The following is a 15,603-nucleotide window of genomic DNA, read 5'->3' as shown; positions in this document are numbered from 1 at the left end:
CTTACTTGGACTTGTTTAGTTCTCATTTACACATGTGAGAAAAGTGGACAGAAAACACTGAGGTCCTAGACAGTGAAGGGTCGTGGCCAAGGTCAGAGAGTTTCCCTGTGGCCCAAACAGGATACATGTTGAGGTGTTCTTGTCCCATTTGTAATGTTCTTTCTTCTGTCCCAAAGCTTTTTTGCAAATAGCAATGGATGAGATTTCTGTGGTGCACACAAATAGCGGTGCTAGACAGTTCATGATAACACTGGATGACAAGTGTTAATTGCCAAGGGTGAAGTTCAACTTAGGAATTGTGATGTTAAAACTAATGAGAACTTCCAAATTTCACAAGATACAGAGATAGCATTGAGGCTGGGGTGTTCTAACTAGACCTAACGACTGACTATTGAGGAGAAAAACATATTTGTTGAAATCAAACTCTCTTTGAATGATCCCCAGCGTCCTAGATCTGTACAGACAGAGCCGTCTCTGGAGGGTGTGACAGTGTTGTCTGCAGATGAGCGTGTGCGGGGACGATGCCAGCCCTTGGGGTCATAGCAATCCCAGGTACAATAATGAATGGCTTCTCTGATCCAGTGAGCCTCCTGTTCTTTCAGGACCTTCCACCACAGAAAATAGTCAGCATTATTATCTACGAACTAATTGGTCCCGCCAAGTCCTTCTACATTCTTTTAGCAGGTGGCCTTGCGAGGAGTCAGCTAAAATCATGCCTATTCAGCAGCAGGCAGCATTTCAACCACCGAAGCTTCAGAATAAGCAGTATGCATTTGGGAGTGGAACATTTTAATGTTCAAAAATCCCAAATGAGCTTAGTTTTTTCAAAGGGTCCGTTGTAAATACTTCACAAAGCAGAACCACTTAAATTGGTTTTGCCTTCTGGTCCACGGAGGAGTAAGATCTAAATCTTCAATTCCAAGCCCTCGCCCTGAGAGCTGCGGGCATTAGACAGCAAATGGCCTTTGCATGCTTTGAGGTTTGCTTCCTGTCTTACGGGAAAAGCATGTACTTGGAAAGGTAATTATTTAAAAAATATTAAAAATTTAATTTTGTGGATTTTTCAAACATAAAAATACAGAAAAATAATCCATCTTGTATGCATATCCACATATAAAAGATGCTGATTTTTTTTTTGCATTTGCTGAAGGTTTTCTTTTTTTTTAAAGACAGTGCTTCAGATGTAGCTATAGCCTCAAATCCCTATCTTAATCCCTTCCCTGTGCTCTTCTCCCCAAGAAAACCGCTATTCAGGAGGAGGTGTGAATCCTTTCCTTGCGTGGTTTTATCCTTTTACTTTATGTGTATGTATCCACAGTAATGTGTAGTTTTGTTTTTTGTGTTTAAAGTTTACATACATTCTGCAAATGTAACTTGGCTTTTTTAAAGAAAACCTAACATTAATTTTAAGCTATTTCAAATCCATGGATTTGGTTTATTCATTTTTACTGTTGTACAATATGAACATGATATGAATGTGAGATTTTATTTTTCCTGTCTGCTTTAAGAGACATTGAGATTATTTTTAATTTTTCACTCTTAGCAAAAGTAATGCAACGAGATCGCTGTCGATGGGTTAACTCCATGGCCAGATGGAGAGGTATCCTCTAGGCCAGTGTTTTTCAAGCTGTCACACATTAATGGGTCATGATGTCAATTTAATGGATTGTAACCCACATTAAAAATAATAATAAAGATTAATCATAAGTTATGTATGATATGAATAACATCAAAATTAATTGCGCGTTATAAGGGTAAGCTTTGTTAAACTCTTCTTTGAGTTAGACGAGTAGTATGCGGGCACATTGGATTGTAATGTCAAATGTACTTCGTACTGAGGGTCATAATAACAAAAGGTCGAATGCCACACTCGAGGGCATGGACTGTTTGTCCCACTGCTGGGTCACGGACTATGCGTATCTTCAACTTTACTGATTGTTACCCAATTACTCTTGAAAGTGACTGTCTTATTTGCAGTGTTCCTTCCTGTTCCTAGCCCTGGGTTTTTGTGACAAGGCTTTCTAATTGTGATCTTAGTTTGCTTTTCCTGATTACTACTAGTGAGACTAAGAACAAGTCATTCGTAAGTGGTGGAACTGAATGGAAAGAAGGTTTATCTTTTTTTATTTTAGCACAGTGTTGGATAGTCATGAGAAAAATAACCAGGGTGAGTGACAAGTAGAGACTGGGGTCTTTACTGGTTTGATAGGGAAGAAGGAAGGTGAGGAATATCTAATATCTTGATATCTGATGTGAAGGACATTAGCCTGAGAAAGGGAGTAGAATTACGGTGCTCTCCGCTGTCTAGCATGTGATGGGAATGGTATTGGTAAGTGTAACCAGTGGTTACACTAGGGCAGAGGGTGAAAATAGACACTGTCAGCAGCCTGAAGTTTTATATAACTGAGTACAGTGTGCTGGGCATAATGTGTTTATTTGCACCTTTAACATGTAGGATAGTTCTTCACTGATTCAAACAATTTTTCTCCCTCCCAGTGTTCTTGAGTCAGACTGCCCTCAGTCTGCCTTTTATTTTCCTCCTTGGATACCTGTGTGGATGCAGAGAACTGATGGGAATAGTGATGTGGTGGCTGACAGTGGGCTTCCAGGTTGAGAGGTGATGGGCAGTGGTGACTCCTGGAGAAGCTGTCGCTGCTCAGAAGGGACAGCTGTGACACGGCTGTATTTTGTGGGAATATGAATCCAAAGTTGACAGGTATTTTCATATGTTTGCTAAGAGAAAATGGAAATGTTTTTAAAAATTACTTTTAATTTTGTGAAATCTTTCAATTTTGTTTTTAAAATGCAGACCCATGTTTTTTTGTTTTGTTTTGTTTTTAAATCCACAGTTTTGGTCTAACAAACTACATCGTAATTTAGTCTGTGGGACACTTACTTGTAATTTCTGCATGAGGAAACAAAATTGTGAAATGGCTTAAATTAAAAAAAAATCATGAAACCTTAGTTGATTCCTTGTAACCAAATTTGTCATTTTATTTGATCCCTCCTAGGTGTATAAATGTGTGTTGAAAGAACTGTGAAATACTGAATTCCATTAATTTGTCTTTGTTCCTTAGCAGCTAACACAGTGCTTATTACATAGTAGGCTCATAATAAATGTTTGTCGAGTGAATGAATACGTGACTAATGAGAACATACAGCTCCTATATTCCTTTAGAATTGACAGTCTGAAAGTTAAAAACTGTAGTTACTGTTTGTTCAGTTTTGTGTTATTTCTTAGGACTAATACTAGAAGGAAAATTCCACTTCACAATATTCTCCACATGTCATATCTTGACAGTTTTACTATTCACTAAAATGCCACATAGCTAATTCATGATTTATAAAGACAGCTCAGCACATTAATAGATTAGTCAGTAGAATGAGTAATAAATGGCAAAGCTATGTATACAAGGAAAATATGCATAGCTCTTGGAAAATCATATAACAGAGTCGGCCCATCTGGAACCTTTGCTTCTCCAGGGAAATGAGAGGACTGAGTGATAATACTTCAGTCATAAAAGAAGAAAATGAAGTTCCATATGGGGCATTTGCACAAACCCAGGAAATTGCAGTGCTGAGGAAATTCTAGAGCAATTAACACTCTTCTACTCTTAACTCAGTAGGCAGCCTGATTGGATTGGCAGCCCTGGATGCTTTTAAAATTTCTGGTGATGAGTGGGTTGGAATTTTATTTTATTTATTTTTTTAATTTAATTTTTTTAATTAAAATACAGCTAACATACAATATTATATTAGTTTCAGATGTACTTCATAGTTATTCAACAGCAACCACCTGGCACTATACATAGTTATTACCACATTATTGGTTTTATCCCCTATGCTAAAGAAGTGATCACCATGCTAAGTCCAGCAACCATCTGACACTGTACCACGCTATCACAATATTACCAATCTTTCCTCTCCTTTTTAAAATTTTAAATTAGAGTTGACATTCAATATTGTTTTATATTAGTTTCAAGTGTAGCACAGAGGATAGATATTTATATAATTTAGGAAGTGATCCCCCTGACTAGTACCCATGTGACAATATACAAAGTTGCTACCATGTTATTGATTATATTCCCTATACTTTACATCCTGTGACTATTTTGTAACTACCAATTTGTATTTCTGAATTCCTTCACCTTTTTCAACCTGCCCCCAAACCCATTCTCATGTATTACCCTGATAGATCTAATACTTATCTGGTACCATACATAGTTATTACAATATTATTGACTGTATTCCTTAGGCTATACCATATATCCCCATGACTACTGTGTAACAACCAATTTGTACTTTTGAATCCCTTCCCTTTTTCACCCATTCCTACCCCTCCTCCCATCTTAAAGAAGTCCCTCTAAGATTCCTAGTAATACTGGTTTGGTGGCGATGAATTCCTTTAAGAAGCTCTTTCTAAATGATAGCTTGCTGGGTAATCTTGGTTGTAGGTCCTTACTTTTCATCACTTTGAATATTTCCTACCACTCCCTCCTCATCTACAAAGTTTTTGTTGAGAAATCAGCTGGAAGTCTTATGGGAGTTCTCTTGTAGGGAACTAACTACTTTTCTCTTGCTGCTTTTAAGATTCTCTCTTTATATTTAACCTTTCACATTTTAATTATGAGGCATCTTGGTGTGGGCTTCTTTGGGTCATCTTGTTTGGGACTCTCTGTACTTCCTGGGCTTGTATATCTATTTCCATTTGCCACATTAGGGAAGTTCTCCATCATTATTTCTTTAAATAGGTTCTTGCTGTCTCTCTTCTCCTTCTGGCATCCCTATAAGAGGAATGTTGGTGTCCCAACAGCCCCTTAAGCTATCCTCGTTTTTTGGGTTTTTTTGATGCTTTTTTCTTTTTTGCTGTTCTGGTTGGGTGCCCTCTGTTACCTTATCTTCTACATCGCTGGTTCAATCCTCTGCTTCATCTAATCTACTGTCGATTCCCTGTAATGTATTCTTCATTTCCATTATTGTATTCTTTATTTCTGACTGGTTCTTTTTCATGTTTTCTATCTCCATTTTTATGTTTCCAATCGCTTTGTTGAAGTTCTCCCTGAGATCATTGGGCATCCTTATAACTAGTGTTTGGAACTCCGTGTCTGATAGATTGCTTGGCTCCATTTTGTGTAGTTCTTTTTCAGGAGCTTTGTTCTGTTGTTTTATTTGGACATGTTTCTTTGTCTCCCCATTTTGGGCTGCCTCCTTGTGTTTGTTTCTATGTATAGATAGGACTGCTATGTCTTCCGGTCTTAGTAGAGTGGAATTATGTAGTAGGTGTGCTTTGGGGTTCAGTGGCACATTCTTTCTGGTCACTTGAGCCACGCACTCCAGATGTGTCCCTTGTGTGGGTTGTGTGTGCCCTCCTCCTGTAGTTGAACCTTGGTTGATAATTGCACATCATGGGAGGGACTGACCCTTGGGCTCACTGATTGTGAGGACTGGCCCTGACTACAGCAGAAGAGTTGTTGTGCAGGGGCTGCTCCTATGGAGCAGGATCTGCCTCAGCAGGACTCTGGTGTCTGCCCAATCCGCCCCTTGGGTGTGTTGTTCTTGGAGGCAGCTGGGTGATGCTCCAGCTCATTTTGAAGCTGGCCATTGGGGCCCAGGACCACTTTGGAGAGGATCTGTCGTAGATCAAGTTCAGCCACATCCCATGTCCCACCCAGGGCCACCTAGCAGGAGCCTGAAAGAAATCCGTAGATGTCTGCTGACAGTGCTGTGCTTGGATGCACCTTGAGAGGCTAATCTGTGAACCACGGCCGGCTGCCTCTAGTGCCACACTTAGAGCTGCTCAGCCAGAGGTACAGGACATGCTCAAGCCAGATGCTGCTTGTCTGGGTTCTGTGAACTTTTGAGAGACCCTAGGAAAGTCTGTAGCATGAGCTAAGGCAGGCAGTTTGAACGAAAAAGCCACTGGAAGTGGCTTTAGTGTGCTCCAAAATTGGGCTGGGCTGGGTCTCGAATTGCCAGGGCATGGCGAACACATGGTAGAGACTCAGATATGGTGACCACCTGCGTCTGCACGCTGGGAAGGGGAGGGCTCAACAACAAAACAATGGCCTCTGCCAGTTCCTCCTCCTGGGATAAAGCCACCTATCTAGCCCCCGTCCCAAGCCACAAAACTCAGTTCCCCACCATTTGTCCCTGCTGCCTTTTCAGCTGCTGCCCCAGCGCTGGAGCTCAGAGTGAGTGATTTCGTCGGTGGGTAAGTCCTTGTGTGGTCCCTTTAAGAGGAGCGCCTGTGAGTGCAGCCGCACTGTCTCACTCAGTCACAATCTCTGTTGGTTTTCACAGCCAGAAATTATGGGGACTTCTCTCCTTGGCACTGGAACCCTGGGCTGGGCTGGATGGGGTATGGGAGGGACCTCCACAGCTGAAATATCCCTCCTGATCTTTAATAGTCACACGTGGGTGTGGGACCAGCCCGTTCTTCGTCTCTGCCCCTCCTACCAGTCTGGAGGTGGCCTCTTCTGTACGTCCTTAGTTGTAGAGCTTCGGTTCGGCAAGATTTTAGGTGATTCTCAATGATGGTTGTAGTTTAGTTGTAATTTTGATGTGGTCATGAGAGAAGGTAAGCACAGCGTTTACCTACTTGTTTGGTCTTGGTATCTCTTGAGTGGGTTGGAATTTTAGCCACAGCTCTTTTGAACCCTACTGGTCAGAGCCATCAAGGAAGGAACAGTTATTTGCAGTGTCTTGATTCTAAGAAGTAATTTAAAGCTGTCTTAGTTCTCCTTTCTCCCCGATCCCCAGGTACCCACCTCCTACGCATTCTCTGACCATTCTTTCTGTTGAATCGCTTCCCTCCTGGCTTGGCTACAGAGGCTCATGCATGGCCAGCAGGACCCTTGCTATTGCCCAGCAGTCCTTTGTGTTTTCTCCTGGTTCCTTCTCTGACACTCCACAGTGGCCTGTTCAGGCAGTTTTCCCAGTGGGGCTTCTGGTCCCATGCCCAGCACCAGGGCCATCTGTCCCCTCCAGCCTTGCCTTTACACTGTAGGAAAACTCTTCAGAAGACCATGGTGACAACTTGGCCAACCAACCCAAAGACTTTACCCCAATCCTTATTTTTCTTCTGGACACTGTAACAGATAACATCTCTGAGGTGCTTTCCACATGCTGGGTACTGTTCTAAGTACTTGATTCATTTTATCTCATTTAATCTTTACAATAATAGTATGGGGAAAATACTATTCTCCCCAGTTTTTGTGATGAGAAAACTAGGGTACAGTACCATCTCGATCACCTTCTTCACTTTGAATCTCAGCTTCTTTTTTGTTTCTTCTTAAGGAGAAGGAAAAGAAAATCTTGACCAGAACTCAAGTGGTTATTATAATCAGTCATTAAGGAGTTAAATTGGGCCTGGAAACTTAAACACCATTATATTTTTAAATTAAAATTTTAAATTAAACACTATTATAATTAAACACTGTTTTAATTTAAAATTTATGTTAAACACTTATATTTTTATGGGAGGATATTTTCTTAGTTCCTAGTAACTTATGCCTAAACTTTTAGAATATAACCTATTTTAAGAGGGGAACTATTTTTACTTGTTCTCTATAAGCAGTTATGTGACAGAACAGAATTTTTTGAGTAATGGACACTTATAGACTGTTAGTAGCTTCACAGTCGTCCCCATAATGTTATTTTGCTATAATATCAGGTGGAGATGAACACCTTTATTATATCAAAATGATAAATAAATGTTTATTTCCCTTCGGTGGGATGCAGGCAGAGAAAAAGATAATCAAAGAAAACAGTGCTGTGCTAATTCAATTTTTGAGCTGGTGGAGTTCAGGGTTTAATTACTTTATTAATGGGAAATTCAAACATTACACATGCAGAAAATTATCATCTTTGCCTGCGTACTAAAATACTAATTTTCAAACTTCACCTCTCTCAGATCACAAACTTAAATGCCAGTTATAACACATTTGCTCTTCCTTTCCAGACCACCACATCTTCCTGAAAGAGATTCATAGCCAAAAAATGGTCATGACAATATAAAAATGACTTCTCCTTCACAACGTTGCATCAAGTGTCGTGACATTGCTCCATGAGATAGAGTGGAGATGTTTACCAAATTCAAGAGCTCTTTTTTCTCTCCTCCACTTCCCTTGTCACGTGTGGTCATTCTTTCCTTCAGCTTTCTTATTCTACTTGATATTCATTAGAGTATGTTAAGAACATAGAAAGTTTAGTGAAATACTCAAATGTCTTAGCTACCTACTGGTGAAAACTTTCCCCATAGTTTAAAGATCTTACAGCAGAAGGACTTTTCCTGGTTCCATGAGACAGTTCAGACAAGGATGAACTCAACTGTGCCCTGAGCCTTCACTTTGTGGACACAATTTTGATTAATAACAGAATAGAATATCTGAGAAAGTAAATCAGAAATACAAATTTCGGCTATTGGACTAAGCAACATAAAACAAAGGGTTTAAATAACATCATTTGCAGGAAGAAGAATGGGAAAGGGGATATAAATTTATACCTTTGTTTTCTTCTTCAAATTTAGAAATCATATACGTGAGCTTGTGCGAATTCTTATGGCATTCTTGTCCACTTAGTGGGCATATCTTTCTGATATTGGAACTCAATTGAGAGTTATTCTTTCATCTATTGGACTGACAGTGATATGAAGGTTGTGATTACTGGCTATTATTATTTTTTTTATTAGTTTCAGATGCACAAGACAAAGTAATACTTAGACATTTATAATTTATCCCTCACACTGTGTGAACCCCCCATCCCCCATCTGCTATCCCTCTGACATCGCACAGAGCCATTACATTTCCACTGTCTCTATTCCTAATGCTGTACTCCGCTTCTTGTAAGTATATACATACATATATATACGTATACATATATAAAATTATAGTTGGCATTCATTATTGTTCAGCTTCAGCTTCAGGTGTACAGTGCAGTGATCAGGCATCTACATCTTCCCTGAGGTGGTCTCCCTAATGGGACAAGTGTCCATTGGATACCCTACAAAATCTTTACAACATTATTGATTACGTTCCCCAAATTAATTTTCAAAACCCCGTGGCCATCTTGTGGTTACCGACTGTTTTCTAATCCTCTCACCTTCCCCCTTATCCCCACCCCCCCGCCCATCTAGCAACCCTGTTTTTCCTCTTTGTCTCCAAAACTGTTTCTGATTAGTTCATTCACTTATTCTTTTCTTTAGATTCCGCATATAAGTGAGATCATATGGTATTTGTCTTTCTCTTTCTGACTTATTTCACTTAACATAATGTTCTCTAGGTCCATCCATGTTGTTGCAAATGGTAAGATTTCTTTCTTCTTTATGGCTACGTAATACTCCATTGTATAAATGTACCACAATTTCTTAATACAGTCATCTACCGATGGGCATTTCAGTTGTTTCCATGTCTTGGCTATTGTGTATAGTGCTGCAATAAACATAGGAGTGCATAAAGTTTTTTGAATTAGAGTTTTGGATTTCTCCGGATAGATACCTAGAGTGGAATTGTTGGATCATAAGGTAGTTCCATTTTCAGATTCCTGAGATACCTCCATATTGTTTTCCATAGTGGCTGCACCAATCTGCAATCCCACCAACAGTGCACAAGGGTTCCCTTTTCTCCACATCTGCGCCAGCACTTGTTTGTTGATTTATTGATGAAAGCCATTTTGACTGGGGTGAGGTGGTATCTCATTGTGGTTTTTCTTCGCATTTCTCTGATGGTTAGGGAGGTTGAGCATTTTTTCATATGTCTGTTTGCCATCTGTATGTCCTTTTGAGAAAAATGTCTCTTCATGTCATCTGCCCATTTTTTTATTGGGTCATTTGTAGGCTGTTTCTTTTGTTGTTGTTGTTGTTGTTTTTTTAGATTAAAGGATATATTTATAAAAATTTGATTCTTTTTTAACTTTATTAAATTTATTGGGGTGACATTGGTTAGTAAATTATATAGATTTCAAGTATATCTTTTTATAATACATCATCTATATATTGTATTATGTGTTATAGTCATCTATACATTGCATTGTGATTATAGTCTATTTTAAAATAGAGACTCAGGTTGTATGACAGGAACATATGTCCTGTGGAGTGTAATTACTAAATGATAATATACTTCTGTTGTAAGACAGCAGCATATCTTTTGACTACAGTGACCAAATGGGCTCCATTTCTGGCTCTCCAGCCTGCTACTTCCCCTCTCCTGACTGGCCATGTGGACTCCACACTCTCTGCCCAGACCTTTGCCAGGGACACTAGCAAAGGCTGTTAGCTTCTGACAACTGAGATCACTGGAGGACAGACAGCCAGCGTGGCACCATTTCTGGGGTCTACCACTTCATTGTACTCTACTTAACATGACCTTTCCAAAAATGACCACCTGTCCTTTGGGCTGTGGAAAGCAGCCCCCTCAACAGTCCATGAGTCACTCAGAAGATGGCAAATCCCTCTTTCCCCATGCTCCAAAGCTTCTGTAGACTGTGCACTCAGACACTGCGAGGAATGCCAGTGGGCCCTCAGGAAGACTCCAGATCCCAGGAACTGAAGGTTAGAAGGAAGCTCGAGAGAGACGTTTCTGAGGTAGATAGCATGACCAATCATAGCTGAGGACTTAAAACCATTTGTTAAATAACTACTGCGAATTGAGAGGTGTGACTTCCATGGTGCAGTTGGCACTTGCGTACACACATCCACACACACACACACACACACACACACACACAAACACACAACAGATGATAGGTGTGTATCATATATATGATATATTTACTTATTTATTATATATATATTTATATTTATAAATTCAAGCTGACTTCTGCCAAATTAGAGCTGCCCTATCCTTTTTCAAATACCATTGTTATAAACAAGAATTATCATAAAAAATTAACAGTGTCTTTTCATTCTGAAAACTTGACATTATCTGGCTTTTTCTATTTTAAAGAATAAATTTTGAAACTGAAAGAATACACTGGATTTCTTCACTGTTTGTTGTTTTGTACTGTTTTTTTCTAAACTGGAAACAATCCTTTCTATTAAAGAGATTTAGTTCTTTTATCTTGAGAACAAGATTTAGAAACAAAATGTTGGAAGGTAATAGAAGAGTTTAATGGTAAAACGTGTAGTTACCATCAATTTAGTTTTTATTTTATTTTATTTTATTTTGTGTGTGTGTGTGTGTGTGTGTGTGTAGCTATCTTGGGGTCCATCCTATTAAGTCCAAAGTGGTTCCAGGATTCAAAATGGAAAAGAAATATAAAATTCGCCAAGCTATGCTATCATTAAGAGTATGAACCTTAAATTACAGAGAATATCCAGGTGGGCCAATCTAAGCATATAAATCCTTAAATGCAGTGTACTTTCTTTGGGTGGAATCAGATGCAGCAGATGGAGAAGGAAAAGAGATGTAAAGCGTGAGAGGGACTGCCCTGCCACATGGAACGACTGAGAAGGAATATGGCAGCCTCTAGGAGCAGAGACCAGCCCTCTGCTGACAGCCAGCAAGGAAACGAGACCTCAGTCCTACAACTGCAAGGAATTGAATTTGGCCAAAAGTCAAGCCAGTGACTTTGGAAGCTGATTGTTCTCCAGGGTTTCCAGCAAGGAACTCAGCCCTTACTTCAGCCCACGGGTGAGTCTAGGCAGAGGACCCAGGTTAACTTCAGCCAGTATACACACAGTCCTATAGAACTGTGAGGTAATAAATTTTGTGTGTGTTCTTAAGTTGCTGAGTTTGTGGATGTTTTGTAACAGTAGTCATAGAAAATTAGTACATTTGTCTTTTGCATCCAGACATACTTAAAGATTTGTTTAAGTCTTATCAATATCAAGAAATCTGTTGTGTTCATCACTTCATAGAACATTCGTACGGTGTTTCCCCTGAAATAAGACCCAGCCAGACAATCAGCTCTAATGCGTCTTTTGGAGCAAAAATTAATATAAGACCCAGTATTATGTTATATTGTATTATATTACATTATATTATATAAGACATGGTCTTGTATTATAGTAAAATAAGACCCAGTCTTATATTAATTTTTGCTCCAAAAGACACATTAGAGCTGATTGTCCGGCTAGGTTTTATTTTCGGGGAAACACGGTGATACTAAAAATTGGTTTCATGCTAACAGTTATTGCACAAATGGAAACGAATTAAGGAAATGTTTTTAAATTTGGAGCAACACTTTTAGTTTTTTGCTTTAAAATGAGTCCATTTACCAAGAAACATTTTTTCCTCACAAAATTGAACATGGCATCTAGAAGAGAAATAGGGAGGGAGGCACACTTCTTTTATGATGACACATTTAAATTAAAAGAACATTATCAGAAGGAACCTTTTCACGCTTAGCCAAAGTATATAGTGAATTTTCAAAAGAAAGATACTTTCTAGATGTTTGAGGGCTTTTGGATATATTCAGTGTTTAAGAGGTAAATTTATTGATTTTCTGAATATTGGAAATAAGTTGATTATAATAAGGAATCTACGCCATTAAACTTAGCAGTCTTTTCCCAAGAAGCATCTCTCCCTATTTCTTTCTTTTTAAAATTTAATTATTTTTAAGATTTTTATTCAAATATAGCTAACATACAATGTTATATTAGTTTCGGGTATATACCATAGTTAATCAACATTTACGTACCTAAAAAAGTGATCACTACGATAAGTCCACTAACCACCTAACACCGTACCATGCTAGCACACACAATATTATCGAGCATATTCCTTATGGTATACATTACATCTCCATGGCTTATTTGTTTTATACCTGGAAACTTGAATCTCTTATTCCCCTTTATCTCCCTCCTCCTTTTAAGTTTTCAGTTACAGTTAATATTTAGTAGTATTTTATATTTGTTTCAGGTGTACAGCATAGTGGTTAGACATTTATATAATTTAAGAAGTGATCCCCCTGACTAGGCTAGTACCCATCTGGCACCATACATAGTTATTACCATATTATTGACTATATTTCCTACACTTTACATCTCCATGACTATTTTGTAACTACCAATTTGTGCTTCTAAATCCCGTCATCTTTCTTACCATGCCTCCCAGCCCCATCCCATCTATCACCCCGATAAATCCAGTGCCCATCTGACACCACACATAGTTATTACAATATTATTGACTATATTTCTTATGCTATACCTTGCATCCCCATGACCACTGTGTAACCACCAATCCCTTCTTAATTGTTCCCCTTTTTCACCTATCCTCTCAACCCCTCTCCCATCTGGCAACCATCAAAATGTTTCCTGTATCTATGAGTTTGTTTCTGTTTTGCTTTTTGTTTATTTTGTTTTTTAAATCCCACATATAAGAGCACATTGCATCCTTTTTTTTTTTTTAAAGATTTTATTGGGGAAGGGGAACAGGACTTTATTGGGGAACAGTGTGTACTTCCGGGACTTTTCCAAGTCAAGTTATTGTCCTTTCAGTGTTAGTTGTGAAGGGCGCAGCTCAGCTCCAGGTCCAGTTGCCAGTTGCTAGTTGCAGGGGGCACAGCCCACCATCCTTTGCGGGAGTCAAACCGGCAACCTTGTGGTTGAGAGGAGGCGCTCCAACCAACTGAGCCATCTGGCCACCCGGGAGCTGAGCGGCAGATCATTGACTTCATTCCATTTGCGGAGCTCACTGGCTCATGTGGGAATCAAACCAGCGACCTCGGCATTAGGAGCATGGTGCTCCAACCACCTGGGCCACCAGGCCGGCCCTGCATCTTTTTTTCTCTGTCTGACATACTCTACTCAGCACAATACCCTCCAGGTCTATCCATGCTGCCACAGATGGCAAGAAACCATTTCCTTCCGCGGCCAAGCAAATGTTCCATTGTATCTATGTACCACCTCCTCTTTATCCATTCTTCCATCAATGGACACCCAGGCTGCCTCCATGTCTTGGCCATTGTAAACAATGTTGCAGTGAACATATGGATGCATGTGTCCCTCGAAGGAACATTTTGGATCCTTCAGATAAATACTCAGAAGTAGAATTACTGGGTTCTTCTTTGTTTCTTGTTATTACTTTGTTTTAAAGTCTATTTTGTCTGGTATAAGTATGTTGTACAACAGTTTTTAAATTTTTTTCACACCCATTTTCATGAAGTATCTTTTCCCCATCACTTTACTTTCAGTCTGTGTGTGTCTTTCAATCTAAAGTGATTCTCTTGTAGACAGCAAAGGTGAGGTTCTTGTTTTCTTATTCATTTAGCTGCCCTCTCTTTTGATTGGAACATTTAATCCATTTACATTGAAAGCAATTATTGATAGATATGTAGTTACTGACATCTTATTATTCATATATTTTTTAAATCTTTTCTTCTTCTTCTTAAATAAGGCCTCTTAACATTTCTTATAATACTAGTTTGGTGGTGCTGAGCTCCTTTAGCTTTTCCTTGTGGGAAGCTCTTTGTGTCTCCTTCAATTTTAAATGATAGCTTTGCTGGGTAGAATAATCTTGGTTGTAGGTCCTTGCTTTCTATCATTTTGAATATTTCCTGCCAATCCCTTCTGGCCTGAAAAGTTTCTGTTGAGAAATGAGCTGACAATCTTATGGGAGCTCCCTTGGAGGTAACTAACTGCTTTTCTCTTGCTACTTTTAAGATTCTCTGTATTTAACCTTTCACATTTTAATTATGATGTGTCTTGGTATTGGGCTCTTTGGGTTCACCTTCTTTGGGACTCTCTGCACTTCCTCCTGGGCTTGTACGTCTACTTCCTTTGCCAGATTAGGGAAATTTTCTGTCATTATATCTTCAAATAGATTCTCAATCCCTTACTCTCTCTCCTCTTACTGGTATGCAAATGTTGTTACGCTTGATGTTGTCCAGAGGCCCCTTAAACTGGCCTCATCTTTTTGGATACTTTTTCCCTTTTCTGTTCTGATTGGGTGTTTTCTGCTGCCTGATTTTCCAAATAGCTGTTTCGATCCTTCATCTAATCTATGGTTGATTCCCTGTAATGCAGTCTTCCTTTCAGTTTTTGTATTCTTATATTTCCTTCTGACTAGTTCTTTTTTTATGTTTTCAATCTCTATTTTTCCATTTCCTATCTCTTTGTTGAAGTTCTCCTCTAAATAATTGAGCATTCTTATAACCAGTGCTTTGAACTCTGCATTTGGTACATTGATTGTCTCCAGTTTTGTTTTGTTTTTTTCCCCTGGAACTTTGTTCTGATCCTTTATTTGGAACATGTTTCATTGTCTTCCCATTTTGGCTGCCTCCCTGTGTTTGTTTTTATGTATTAGGTGGGGCTGCTATGTCTCCCACTCTTATTAGAGTGGATTTGTGTATTAGGTGTCCTGTGGGACCCAGTGGTGCAGTCTCCCTGGTCACCAGAGCCAGGTGCCCCAGTTGTGCCATTTGTGTAGGTGGTGTGTGCCCTCCTGTTGTAGTTGAGCTTTGGTTGCTGTTTACATGTCAGTGGGAGGGATTGACTCTCAGGCTGATTGGTTGTGAGGACTGGACGTGACTACAGTGGAGGAGGTGTTGACCCTACAGAGCAGGATTCACTTTAGCAGGGCTCTGGTGTCTGTTAATGTTAATCTGCCCTTTGAGTCTGTCATCCTTGGAGGCCGCCAGGTGACGCTTCATATCAGTTTGTTGTTG

The 15,603-nt window shown here is 39.3% G+C and overlaps 1 protein-coding gene across 3 annotated transcripts in view; it reads left to right on the top strand.

Moving 5' to 3' along the window:
* The window catches only part of MTUS2 (microtubule associated scaffold protein 2), a 533,984-nt gene that overhangs the window by 136,493 nt on the left and 381,888 nt on the right, over window positions 1-15,603 (top strand). Inside the window, exon 3 of one of the 3 annotated variants that reach the window (XM_081046098.1) lies at window positions 11,375-11,627. The exons of the other annotated variants lie outside the window; for them this stretch is intronic. The gene's annotated coding sequence lies outside the window, so the exon portion shown is untranslated. The remainder of the gene's footprint in view (window positions 1-11,374; window positions 11,628-15,603) is intronic. 3 annotated transcript variants of the gene reach the window in all.

The sequence above is a fragment of the Rhinolophus hipposideros genome, assembly GCF_964194185.1.
Source record: "Rhinolophus hipposideros genome assembly, chromosome: 4".
In the NCBI taxonomy this organism is placed as follows: domain Eukaryota; kingdom Metazoa; phylum Chordata; class Mammalia; order Chiroptera; family Rhinolophidae; genus Rhinolophus; species Rhinolophus hipposideros.
Note: the sequence above shows the minus strand (reverse complement) of the source record. Positions and strands in the feature narration are given on the sequence as shown.